The sequence below is a fragment of the Ricinus communis genome, chromosome 3 (genome assembly GCF_019578655.1).
Source record: "Ricinus communis isolate WT05 ecotype wild-type chromosome 3, ASM1957865v1, whole genome shotgun sequence".
Classification (NCBI taxonomy): domain Eukaryota; kingdom Viridiplantae; phylum Streptophyta; class Magnoliopsida; order Malpighiales; family Euphorbiaceae; genus Ricinus; species Ricinus communis.
The window spans coordinates 13,510,849-13,525,644 of NC_063258.1; the positions used below are offsets into that span (position 1 = coordinate 13,510,849).

The 14,796-nt window shown below is 39.5% G+C and overlaps 1 non-coding gene across 1 annotated transcript; it reads left to right on the top strand.

Moving 5' to 3' along the window:
- The first annotated feature begins 6,684 nt into the window (after positions 1-6,684).
- LOC125369699 lies at positions 6,685-6,791 on the top strand. Its single transcript, XR_007215375.1, has one exon. It is a non-coding gene; the product is annotated as a small nucleolar RNA R71 (small nucleolar RNA).
- The last annotated feature ends 8,005 nt before the right edge of the window (positions 6,792-14,796 follow it).

Below are 14,796 nucleotides of genomic sequence, written 5' to 3' on the forward strand. Positions count from 1 at the left end.
AACCTAACCGTGCCTTCGCTTTCTTCTTGAAACCGCACAAACTCGCAGGTCGGCCAAAGCACCGATCCGACGCTCGATGGCTCTACCGAATGAGAGGATGAGGCTCCGGATGAAGGCATAAACACTCTAGGCCGGGTTAGGAATCCTAACATCGGGAATCCCGGTACCGACGGATGTTGGGCTCCTCTAGCCGCTGCCTCTCTAGCTTCCCTGACTATTGTGCTCACGAGCCTATATTCAATACCATGTGGATGTCTAGTGGCCGTGATCATCTGCATGTTGATCATTTGTCTGATCCCTAGTGGTGTCATGTCACCAATATTTGAAAGCTCCGACAGACAGTCGTCCAATACATCTAGTCTCTTAGCTAACCTAGTCACATACGGACCGAAACAACAACGCATCTTCTTTTGAGCGTCTACTATAAATGAACGGACTTGGCGAGCCAATAAATATCCCAAGTCTAGCTTCTTCCGATGTTGCATAGCCCAGAGAATAAAGACATCAGTCTGTGTGACTGCCCCAAAACTGTCCCCTCTGCCTGTAATGGTGTAAGCTAGTAGGGTATGAATGTAGCGGAAATGGTCCGGTAGGCTAGATACCTTAGACCTGCTTGGGTAGTATGTTTTCGGCCTCATTACCAATGAATCCCACATGGCGTCATATGAAATTGGGTGGATGTAGAGACAACCCTGATACTCCTCCGCCGAGATGTCTTGTTCAGTCCATAATCCCAAATGCATTCCAAATTGTGGGACCGACATCGAGAACTCCCTTCCCCCAAGCCTAAAATAAATTGCATCAGGCTGATGCCAGTTTGTGATCTGTTGCTGCAGGAAGAAGGTGCTGAGGAACTCGATCGTAAGCTCACGGTAGGTTGGCTCAATAATGTCAAAGAATCTCGCATATGGCAGAGTCTCGATCAGTGTGTGCACATCTTGAGCCAATCCCACTCTCTCTAAGGATGTGAAGTCTATGCAACGGCCCGCCATCACTTGCTTCCATCTCATGACTTGGAATCTACTTTCATTGTCTGCATTAGGGAATGTCCACAATGGATGACGGCCAGGTGTGGATGGATTCACAGCAGGTGCTCTCCGAGGTTGGACTATTTGCTTTGCATGCTGTAGGCACATTTTATTTCCACCAAAACCCCACACTTATCAATTTCATAACCAACTACACCACAAACACAACAACTAATGTAGATTAACCTAACCAAGGTCATATAGTTACAATATAAAGCCACCAAAATATCCTAGCATGTCCTAACAAAAGTATATGTCTAAAATAGAAGTGAAATCATTATAATAAAAAAAAATATAATGCAACAAATGAAGGGACTTACCTGAGTTCGCTTAGGAAAGTGAGAAGGGTGAGATAGGGGTATAAGAACAACACCTTTGAGCTAAGAAAAACAAAAGGGAAGCAAAATTTTCGGAGGCCTCCACATCTTATAGGCAAGGTTTCAGCACGGGTGAGGGTAAGGCCGTCAAGACGGCTAGGACTCGGCCGATCCTTTAGCCTTCTTTGGATGCTCCTTGGCACGGGCATTGGCGGCCGTGCTTCCAAAGACGGCTAGGGTTGTGTCCCGTACGCCTTCAAGCCGTGACAATTACTCTTTATCCTTCAACACGGTCTTGACTCTGGCCGTGCTCATCAGCACGGCCTGGTGATGCAGCCCGTGATGGCCACGGAAACAGTGGTAAAACGGAGTGTTTCTAGGCTTGCCTTTTGCCGACTCGAGTCGCCTTGCCCCCTTACCTATAATTAACACATATGCATGTAATTAGATCATTAAACAAGCAGATATGGTCAAACGGAAGAGTTTGTCCTCTTCGATTCTATAAGTCCGAAAAATTAAAATTAACCTAATTATTTTTAAGCAACTATAATAAAGTCAAATGAAAATAATGAAACAATCACAACAAATTAAAAACATCAAAGTATAATCCAAGTCGAATGTACAGAAGTGCTTATTTGCAGAGTCTTAAGCGTGACTCATTCGGATCACCCTTTCTGTGCATACAGAGCCAGGTCAACTCGTTGCTCACTATCCAACGAGTTACAATGATATCGCTTTAGCCGATGGCCGTTCACTTTGAAGTTCCCCTTCTCTGGATGATGCAACTCTGCCACTCCATATGGAAAGACTTGTCCGATCTGAAATGGTCCAGACCAACGAGTCTGTAGCTTTCTAGGAAACAGACGAAGGCGAGAGTTGTAAAGCAGCACTCGATCCCCAACCTGAAATTCCTTAGGCTCACGAATCCTTTGATCATGCCATTTCTTAGTCCTTGCTTTGTAAGTTGAGGAGTTTTCGTATACTGCCAGCCACTCATCTAGCTCACTCAGCTGCCATTGTCACTCCTTACCTGCAGAATCAATATCAAAGTTACAAGTTTTAAGGGCCCAAAGTGCCCTATGCTCTAACTCAACAGGCAAATGACATGACTTTCCATAAACAAGGCCATAGGGCGTAAAACCTATAGATGTCCTAAAAGCAGTCCTAAATGCCCATAATGCATCATCTAACTTAAGAGTCCAGTCCTTCCTACTGGTACTAACGGTTCTCTTTAAAATACGTTTAATACCCCTATTAGTTACCTCAACCTGCCCACTAGTTTGGGGGTGATAGGGAGTAGAGAACCGATGAGTAACTCCGTACCGCTTAAGTACTTTCTCTAATTGGGTGTTGCAGAAATGTGTTCCTCTATCACTAATAAGCACCCTAGGTATGCCAAACCTAGCAAACAATCGCTTAAGGAACCTGCAGACAACCCTAGCATCATCAGTGGCTACAGCGTGAGCTTCAGGCCACTTAGAGAAATATTCAACAGCAACCATAATGTACTTATTACCATACGAAGAGGGAAAGGGTCCTATGAAGTCGATGCCCCAGACATCAAAAATCTCAACGACTTGCACACTGGTTTGAGGCATCTCATCACGAGAAGAGATATTACCTGCGCGCTGGCAAGGGTCACAAACCTTAACAAATTTCCGTGCATCTTGGAAGAGCGTAGGCCAATAGAATCCTGCCTCTAGCACCTTCCTCGCAGTATGGTTTGCTGCTTGATGACCTCCAGTGGGTCCCTCATGGCATTGCTTCAATATTTGGAGAGTCTCCTCGCCATATACACAACGGCGAATCACTTGATCTGCACATACTTTAAATAAAAAGGGATCTTCCCAAATATAGTATTTCAAATCAGCGAAGAATTTCTTCTTTTGCTGATACGTCATACCCTTTGGTAGAACCCTAGCAACCAAATAGTTAGCATAATCAGAAAACCAGGGAGTATCAGTGTATACCTGAGTGACATACAAATGTTCTTCTGGAAATCGATCATCTATGGTCGTCTCATCAAGTGCATCTAAGTGAGGATTTTCCAATCTCGATAAATGGTCCGCTGCCAGATTCTCCGCGCCCTTCTTATCCTTGATCTCGACGTCAAATTCCTGTAACAAAAGAATCCACCGAATCAATCTCGATTTCGCATCATTTTTCAGGAATAAGTACCTCAATGCCGAGTGGTTCGTGAAGACAATGGTTTTGGAGAGAACGAGGTATGATCTAAACTTGTCGAAGGCGTAAACAATTGCCAATAACTCCTTCTCTGTGGTGGTGTAGTGTTCTTGGGCTCCTGTCAAGGTCTTGCTAGCGTAGTAAATGGGTTGAAACTTCTTTTCAATCCTCTGTCCAAGCACAGCTCCAACTGCATAATCACTAGCATCGCACATCGGGCAGCCCCAATCGGGAGAAACCATGATTGGGGTCAGAGTTAGAAGTTTCTTAAGTAACTCAAAAGCTGCCACGCATGCATCATCAAAAATAAAAGGTACATCCTTAACTAAGAATTGAGTGAGGGGCCTAGCAATCTTAGAAAAATCTCTAATAAATCTCCTATAAAACCCTGCATGGCCCAGAAAACTCCTAAATTTTAACAGAACTAGGAGGAGGTAGCTTAGATATTACTTCTACCTTAGCTCTATCCACCTCCATCCCAGCCTGAGAGATCTTATGCCCTAAAACAATCCCCTCTCTAACCATGAAATGACATTTTTCCCAGTTTAGTACCAAGTTAGCCTGAATACATCTAGCTAATATGCGCTCAAGGTTTGCCAAACAAAGAGAGAAAGAATTACCAAAAATAGAGAAGTCATCCATAAATACCTCCATAGACTCCTCAATCATGTCCTAAAAAATAGCCATCATGCACCACTGAAATGTAGCTGGTGCATTGCACAGTCCGAATGGTATCCGTCTATAAGCAAACGTCCCATAAGGGCAGGTGAAGGTAGTCTTCTCTTGGTCCTCAGGTGCAATAGGAATTTGAAAGTAACCTGAAAAGCCATCAAGAAAATAATAAAACATGTTACCTGCTAAACGTTCAATCATCTGATCAATGAAAGGAAGAGGAAAGTGGTCCTTCCGAGTTGCATCATTAAGCCTACGGTAATCAATGCAAACCCGGAAGCCTGTTACCGTTTGAGTCGGGATCAGCTCATCCTTCTCATTCCTTACCACTGTGATGCCTCCTTTCTTGGGTACAACCTGCACAGGACTAACCCACGAACTGTCAGAAATGGGATATATCAAACCTGCATCAAGAAGTTTAATTACCTCCTTCTTTACCACTTCTTTCATGTTCGGATTGAGTCGTCTTTGAGGCTGAACGACCGGCCTGAAACTGTCCCCCAATGAAATCTTATGAGAGCAGAAACTTGGATTTATGCCCGGGATATCAGCTATATTGAAAGCAAAGGCCTTCTTGTACTTCCTTAGAACTTCCAACAGCATGGCTTGTAACTCCTTCAGTTCTAAAACTGGTGGGTCCTCGAATGAAGTATTTACTTTCCGCACCCCAGACCTATCAAGAAAAAGATAAGGATCAGTTGACAAGCTCGGCTCAGAAGCCAATAAAATAGCGAGTTGCTCCAACACTTGCTCGTTGGACAACTCCTCCCCATCCTTAGCTAATGCTACTTGCAAAGGGTCAGAACATAAAATTTCTTGTAAATGGGACTCAACCACATCATCAATCACATCAATAGAACATACAGTATTATCATAGTCCAAAGGATCGCCCCATGGAAGTGGCCAGGTCAAAGGTAATGGTCTCATCATTAACTTTAAGCTTAAGCTTTCCATCGCTTACATCGATAACAACCCTCGATGTAGCTAGGAAAGGCCTACCCAGGATAAGAGGCACAGTGCTATCACCCTCCATATCCATTACCACAAAATCTACAGGAAAGATAAATTTATCTACTTTTACAAGTACATCTTCAACAATACCTCTAGGAATTTTAGCGATCCTATCCGCTAATTGAACACTCATCCTAGTAGGCTTTGGCTCATGCAACCCTAATTTGGCAAATAAACTAGTGGCATTAAGTTAATACTGGCTCCTAAATCAGCCAATGCACCACTAATTGATAAATCACCAATCATACAAGGGATAGTAAAACTCCCTAGGTCTCGTCGCTTGAGTGGCAGTTTGTTTTGGAGAATAGCTGAACACTCCTCATTAAGCACCACCTGACCAAGATCCTCCAACTTCCTCTTGTTGCTCAAAATCTCCTTTAAGAACTTGGCATATTTCAAGATCTCGTGAAATTGCCTCAACAAAAGGTAAGTTAATTTTCACCGCTAAATAAGTCAAGAAACTTACTGACAGTTGTCCACCATATCCCTGTCTCAACCTCGCAGGGATATGGTACCGGGGCCGATGCTCATGGCTCTTTGCCCGCTCTTCTTTCTTTCTCTCATTCTCTACCATCTCAAGGTCCGGTCCTTCCTTACCGGCTCGACCGCATGATTGTATTATCCTTATCGACTAAAGGCTAAGAACCGGTCAAATTCTTACTCGAACGCAAGGTGATACCTTTGCAATGCTCCCTCGGGTTTGACTCATAGTGCTAGGGAGCGATCCTGAAGGTCTCTCCGAAAGCATCTTAGAAATTTGGCCAATTTGAGTCTCCAAGTTCGAATCGAGGCCTGCTGATTCCTAAGTGCACTATCACCACTGGAATCTTGTTTCGTAGATGTCACAAACTTCATCACGAGCTCCTCTAAATTTGACTTCTTTTCTTAGGGAGGAGGAGCTTGTGCAGCCCAAATTGGTTGTTGCTGTGGCTGTTGATGAAGTCTTTGAAAACTGGCTGACCGGGCATTATTGTTCCTCCAAACTGAAATTGGGGTGATTGCGCCATCCAGGGTTGTATGTATTCTTTGTAGGGGTTATTCTCACTGTCTTGGGGCATTCCCATATAATCAACTGTTCAACATCGGAAGATATAGTAGAATTAGATGGAAAACTAATAGAAGATGAAGCAACATACCTCCCGCAAGACAGTCAGACCGTAATGCGGGCCACCACAAAACTTCGCGACCAACGCTCGTTGCATGAACCCAAGCATCTGAGTTGGTCGATCTTCTTGGCTAGAAGCTCCACTTGAGCTGCCAAGGCTGCTGTAGAGTCCACTTGGTTGACCACTCCTTGTCTTCCTGGTCGGCTCCTAGAGGATTGCCACTGATAGTTGTTCATGGCCATTTCCTCTATCAAGTTCTGAGCTTGCTCGGGCGTCTTACTGTTTAGCGCCCCACCTGCTGCAGCATCCACCATCTCGCCTTGCAGGTTCAACCCATCAGAAGGTCCGAACTGCATCCACACCGGCAATCCATGATGTGGGCAGCATCTCAAAAGATCTTTAAATCTCTCCCATGCATCGTACATGCTTTCATCATCAAACTGCATAAAAGAAGATATATCATTTCTAAGTTTAGCAGTTTTAGCGGGAGGAAAATACTTATATAAAAATTTTTCGGCCAACGCCTTCCAGGTAGTGATCGTCTGTTGTGGAAGAGATTGCAACCATCTCTTTGCTCTGTCCCTCAAGGAAAATGGAAACAATCTCAGCCGAATGGCATCATCGGTTGTTCCATTTATTTTGAATGTGTCACAAATCTCCAAAAAGTTGGAGATATGTGCATTGGGATCCTCGATGGGCAATCCTCCAAACTGCACGCTTTGTTGGATCATCTGGATAACATTGGCCTTTATCTCAAAATTGTTGGCCGCTACAGCAGGTCTGACTATACTAGTTTTCGTCCCCCAAAGATGGTCGAGCAAACTCGTACATCGTTCTCTGATCCTCATCGGCGTAGGGGTCATGGTTTTCCATTGTGTCTAGTCTATCCACAGGTACCTCAACCTCAATCTCCTCCTCTTCTAATTGCAACCTCTTCCTTAAGAGTCTGAGGGATCGTTCTGGATCAGATAGAGGCTCTATAAGATTCGAGTTTGAGCTCCTAGTCATAAACTACCTGAAACCGAAAGTCCACATAACCACCGATCAACAAAAATAATATAATAATAAATAATAATAAAATTAAAGAATAAATGAATAAAATAAATAATGACTAAATTAACACAAAAACAATTCACTCTAGTTCACCGTTACAGTTCCTCGGCAACGGTGCCAAAAACTTGATGGGTTCTTTATGCAACCTACACCTAAGGCAATGAACCTACCGATGCAGCCTAGCATTAGTGAGTATCAAGGTCGTATCCCTGGAGATCGGGTGAACCTAGAGTTACTACTGCTTGCTATGTTATCTAGTCCGAAATAGGGTGTGAAAATTCTAACATACCAGCTAATGGTTATGAGTGCAATTAAGTAAATGAAGGACAACAATGGACAATTAAAAGACAATTGTAAAGAGAGAAATAAATCCAAAAGGGAGCCTAAGTGATGGAATTCTAAAGATGAATTTTATGGATTGCCGATCTTGCTTACCCGTGCCTAAATCCTAAATTGAATCCCGGTTCCTCTCTCGAGCTTACCGGATTCCTAAACCTGCACTAACCTAATGGAATCTCTTCCTATCAGATTACTACAAATTAGCATTAAGTATGATTTAAGACTATTAAGAGTTGTTAGTTCTTAATCCGGCGAGTAAATCAACCTCATCTCTAAGTGTTAACTACTACCCTTACTATTCAAAATCCAGTTATAACAAGCATTTCTCAATGTCAAGAAACAACCTAATAAACAATTAATCTAACGTCTCAAATTAACTGCATCAAACTTTTATTACTGAATAGCAAGAAGATTGCAAGAATGACAATTATAAAAAACTAACAATTAAGCATAATCCATCAACAAAGGTGAACCCTAATGGATTCAAAAGATCTAGCTGCTCATGTTCATAGTCAAAGCAATTAAAGAACAAAATAAGGAAAAACAAATTAAAGGTATGTACACCCTTCTCTTTCAAGCTGAATGAGAAACCCTAAATTTGCAAATTCAAAATCTCAAACCCTAGTTGCCTCTTGAATGCTTCCAAAGTTTGTCTTGATCTTCAATTCGATGTTGGAATAAGTGGAATCCCCCCTTCAATTGATGAAAATTGATCTCTCCCGGTCTACAATTGAGGTATAGGAAATATTTGATTAAGTGTGTGTCTTGGAATTGAGTCCAAAAATCGTCCTCTTCAATTAGAATTCAAAATCGCCTATATAGTTGATTTAGACGGCCGAGTCTAAAGGGGAATCTATGGAGCGATCCACCACAGGCCTGTTGGAGGTCAGTGGTGGCTACTAAGGCGTCTTTGAAATGGCACAATTGGGGATAGCCTCTTGATAATTCACGAGTCCAGCCGTGCTCAACCCTCGGGGTGCTTGTTCTCGCCCAATTTGATGGATTTTGCTCCGTAATCACACGTATTTCCCTCGATTACTGATGGTGTCCTTCGAAAATGACCTGAAACGAAAAGGGAAACAAAAGACAGGTGATTCTAGCATAAAACGGGATAATCATGCATAAAAATATGAACAATCGGGCATGAAAACATGTGTAGTATGATGCTTATCAATAGTTTTCAAACATTCCCCGGCAACGGTGCTAAAAACTTGATAAGCTAATTATGTTAGCTACAATCTAAGGCAGTGAACCTATCGATGCAGTCTAGCACTTATGGCCAGTATCAAGGTCATATTCCTCGGGAAAGTGAAAGCCGTGAGTTACTTCTTTGTTCTTTGTTATATTAACGTAAAATGAATAATGAATAATTTCTGAACTAACTAATAGCTACAAGCTAAGTTCTAAGTGAGATGCAGGAATGAATGGATAAATGAAATAACCAAGACAAGAAAGCAAAACCAAAGGGAACCTAAACTAGTTGGGAATCAAGCAAAAGATAAGGGATTGATTAGTCCAATTATGCTACCCGTGGACGAATTTTTAACCGAATTCGGTTTCTCTGTCGAGATAACCGAATTCCTAAACCTAATAACCTAAAGTTGGAATCTCTTCCTAACGATTGATTCTTAAATTACCATTAAGCTTTAATCCACCTCTATTAAGCTTTGTTAATTCTTAATCCGGCTTGTTAATATAGAGGATTGATTATTAACCAATTCTTGCTATTCAAAATTCCAATTGCCAAATGGACTTCTCAATCACATAAAGCAATCTAAACACCACAATTCACAACGTCTCATGAATAATGCATTATCTTATTAATACTAAAAGCAAGAATACAAAACTAACTCAAACAATCCAACAACATAATATTAAACTAACATAGTAAAGAAATCCCAATGGATTTAATAAATCTAGCTAAACATGTTCATGTTTAAAACAAGTAGGAAATCAATTACAATAAAAGAATAATGAAAATGAAATATGTACACCCTTTTCTCTCGAATTGGATGAACAGCTCCAAATCTAGATTTGCACCATGATTAATCTCCCAAATTGCCTTTTGTATTGCTCCACTACTATTTTGCACTAGGAACCTTGCGATTCCGGGGTTCTTCCTCCCTGCAATGCGAAAACCGAACCAACCTCCAGGGCTCTCTCTCATTCCTTCCTCCTCTCTCCAACCCTAAAAAATTCATTTTCCTTATATATTTATTTCAGCACGGCCGCATTCCAAGCCATGCTGAAATTGTGGATCTCAGCAAGTAGGTTTTCACCATGGCCGTGCCCCCGCCCGTCTAGCCACCACGGGCCGTGCTAGAGGCCGTGGTGGCTATGGAAACCGTGCCTAAAGTGCCAATTTCAAGGATCAAAAGCCAATGGTTGGTCATGGCTAGAGTCCAGGCCGTGGTGATCAGCACGGCCTTGACCTAGGCCGTGCTCAATGCATGCACTGTAGGCTCTTGTCCGATCTTGATGAATTCTCGTTTGTTTTCGCACGTATTGATCTGTAATTGCTTAAACACCAATGACGGTCCCATAAATATTCCTAAAACGCAAAAGAACACAAAACACGGGTGATTTGGGAATAAAAGCACAATAATTGCTAAGAACATACGCAATAATATGCAAGCAAATATGTGTAAAACTATGCACATCACACGTACTTTAACTCAACACTCTTGTTTATGCTCGCCAAATAAAGCTAAATAATCATACAAGATATAGATTAGAAAGAGCCGATCAAAAGAACATAAATGGAAGGAAGGACATGAGCGATAAGTATAGGTTCGCTAGTGTGGGTCTTCATAAGTCTGCAAAGTTCGTGAAAGAACCTATAACTTAATTCTCTACAAGGTAGAAAACTGAAATAATATGTACACTAGCCTCAAATGGCGTGCATCTAGTAGGAATTGAACCTATGAATTCGCCAATTATGAGTTGGGCGCTTTAACCATTCAGTAATGAATGCTTAGCAGGGATCCTTGTACATGGTGAATAACCAAATTCCAATTGAAATGAAATCTTTAGGATAGAGTAATGCAATTTAGGAGGAATCAATAAAAGGACATCAATTCAAATCCTGGCTCAGTTGCATGCAGTTTATATAGTGCCATAGCCCTCATTCCATAAGAAGAAGAAACGATAAGCTAAATATCAATAAATAAATAAAGAAAGATGAATAAACTAAGGTCAAATCAAGAACTAGAGAGGAGTTGAGTGGCCAACAACTCTCATATTTCCAAATTTTATGAGCCAGCTTAATGGAAATAAAGGAAAATTCATGTGGGCATACCTAGTCACACTCCGGGCAAATCATTCATTATATTCATCCTAAATATCAAAATGTATGCATTCCGACTTGTATTAATCTACCATTATACCTGATGATACATTGCTATCCATAATGGAAAGGAGCATTTACCTATTTATATAATGATCGTATGGTGGGCCATAAATTGGGAGAATTTGCACCTACTCTAAATTTAGGGACATGCAAAAATGATAATAAATCTCGTTAATTCGTTAATCTTAATTCCTAAATAATTAATATTTAAAATTAATAAAATGAATATTTCATTTTAAATTTAAATAAATATTTAAATATTAAATAAAAATGAATATTAATATTATTAAATAAAAATATTAATATTATTAAATAAAAAGATTGAAATTAATATTAAATAAAATTAATAAAATTAATATTAAATATAAATAAAAATAATAAAAAGAAAATTTCAATTTAATTGAAAATTTTCTTTCATTTTAAAAGTATTTCTCCCTTACGCTTGTCGATTTGCGTCTCATGTTATTTGATCATCAAGTCATGCTTTAATGCCACTAATCAAGATTATCAATTGCTTTCCTATGATTCCTTAATGAAAATAAGAGGAAATTTGTGTGGGTGTACCTAATAATACTTCGACCCAATATACTCCATTATATGCCTCCAAAATATTAAAACACGCTCATTCAAGCTTGGATTAATCAAAAGCAACACGATTTCACCCTTACATGCGTGGATTTACATCTTGTCCTGCTTAATCATCAAGCTAAGCCTTAATGACACCGGTTAAGCTTGTCAATTGTGTTCTCTTGATTCCTTACGCCAATCCTTATGCCATCAGGTGTCCTCATGCCTAGAGAAACAAGGAATGATGGAAATTCCAATTATTCAAATCCTAAATCATAATATTTAGGCGTCCCTCAATTCTCATCGTTCCCCTTATCCTACATAAGATTCGAATGCAATCATTCGAAGAATGATATCACTACTCAATCAACTAATGTTCTTTCTTTGCATTCGTCTAAGTATTGGATCAGTGCCTATGATTGCCACTTCCACGAGCTTTCTCACAACAATCGAGTTTATGCTCCCTAAATAAAACCAAACCATCATACTAGACAAAGAGGAGTTGACTAGTCAACAACTCTCGTAGTCAATTTTATGGGCCAGAATAATAAAAGCAAGGGAGAATTCGTGTAGGCATACCGAATAACACCCCGACCTAAATTAGATAATTATATGCGAAATACAAATCAAAACATGTACATTCCTGCTTAGATTAATTGAAAGTAACATGATTTCTCCCTTACACACGTGGATTTGCGTCTCATCTTGCTAGATCATCAAGTCATACTGCAATACCACTAGTCAAGCTTGTTAATTGCGTTCCATAATTTCTTACACCAATCCATATGTAATCAGGAGTCCTTGTGCACAGAGGAACATGAAATGATGGAGAACCGATGGTGCAAATCTTGAATTGGCATATTAGGGCATGCCTCAATTCTCGTCTTTCCTTATTTCCTCCAAAAGATTGATTCATGATCATTCTAAGGATGATATCAATACTCGATCAACTAATTTTCTTTCTTCTCATTTATCCAAGCATTGGATCGGTGACTATGATTGCTGCTTCCAGGCATTTTCAATCAACACTCGTGTTTATGCTTATAAAACTAAACCATTAAACTAGAGAGAGATTAGAAAAAGTGGCACAAAAGAAACTAACAAAATGAGAACATAGGTCGGATTTCAAATCCGATAAGGAAAGAAATCACAAGTTCTTTGTTCTTTTGTATATAGCTAAGCAAAAAGATCAAGTGGAATTGTTTTAAACACTAGGGTATAGAAAGAACATAGAGAAAGGAAAGATGTCAGCGGTAAGTCTATGTTCGCTAGCACGAGTGTTAATAATTTTGCAAATTTCTTAAAACCATAACTTGATTTTTCGCAAGGTAGAAAACTAAAATAGTATGTTTACTGGCCTCAAGTATTGAGTTCCATGCAGTTTTTATAGTGCACAAGCCCTCATTCCATGAGAAGAAAAAACTATAAGCTAAATATGAATAAATAAATAAAAAGAGATGAATAAACTATAGCCAAATCAAAAATCAAATAGGAGTTGATTGGTAAATAACTCTTGTAGTCTCAAATTTTATAAGCTAGCTTAACGATATTAAGGAATAATTCGCATGGGCATACCTAATAATACTCTAGCCCAAATTACATCACTTTATGTGTCTCGAACAACATAACTTATGCATTCCCGCTTAGATTAACTGAAAGCAACAACATGATTTATACCTTATGTGTGTGGATTAGCGTCTCTTCTTGCTAGATAAGCAAGTCACCCTAATTCTATTGGTCAAGCTTGTCAATTGCATTCCCATGATTCCTTACATCAACACTCATGTTTATGCTCCTTATATAAAATCAAACCAAGATACTACATAGAGATTAGAAAGAGACACACAAAAGAAAAAAATAAAATAAGAATATAGGTAAGATTTCAGATCAGATAAGGAAGGATACCACAAGTTCTTTATTCTCTTCTATATGGCTAAGTATAAGGATCAAATCGAATTGATTTAAATACAAACATTGAAAAAGAACACAAGAGAAAGGAAGGACGTGAGGAATAAGTCTATGCCCCCTAGCACAAGTGCTGATAAGTTGATAAATTTTTTAAAAGAACACATAACTTGATTTCCTGCAAGGTAGAAAATTAAAATAATATGCTCATTAGCCTCAAATATTCGGTTGCATACGATTTTTATAGTGCAAAAGCCCTCATTCCATAAGAGAAAGAGACTAGAAGCTAAATATGAATAAATAAATAAAGACTTGAAGTCAAATCAAGAACTATAGAGGAGTTAACCGGGCAACAACTCTCGTAGACCCAAATTTTATAAGCTAGCTTAATTAAAATAAGGATAAATTCGTATGGGCCTACCTAAAAACACTCCAACATAAATTATTTCATTATATGCATTTCAAACATTAAAGTGCTTGAATTCTGGCTTGTATTACACTTGGATTAATAAAAATGAACATGATTTTTCCCTTACGCTCGTGGATTTACGTCTTTCCGCTTGATCATCAAGCTAAGCCCCAATGGCACTTGTCAAGCTTGTTAATTGCGTTCTAATAATTCCTTACGCACAACCTTGCATCAACAATAGTCCTTGTGCCTAGAGGAAGAAGGAAGGATGGAGATCCTAATGGTGCAAATCCTGAGTTAAAATATTTGGGCATGACTCAATTCTTGTTGTTCCCTATTCCCTTTAAAAGATTCATCTGCGATCATTCAGAGAATAATACCAGTACATAATTAACAAATATTCTTTCTTCACACTCCTCTAAGCATTAGATCAATGTCTATGATTGTTGCTCCCACTCACTTTCACTCAATACTCATGTTTATGCTCCCTATATAAAACCAAACCAACATACTATATAGAGATTAGAAAGAGAGACACAAAACAAACAAAAGAAATGAGAATATAAGTAGGATTTCATATCTGATAAGGAAAGAAGTAATATGTTCATTATTCTCTTCCATATGGCTAAGCGTGAGGATCAAATCGAATTTATTTAAACACAAGCATAGACAAAGAACACAAACAAAAAGAAGGACATGATGGATAAGTCTATGCTCGATAGCGCGAGTGTTGATAAGTCCATAAATTTCTTGAAATAACCCATGACATGATTTCCTGCAAGGCTTTCACTCAGTACTCGTGTTTATGCTCCCTATATAAAACCAAACCAACATACTATATAGAGATTAGAAAGAG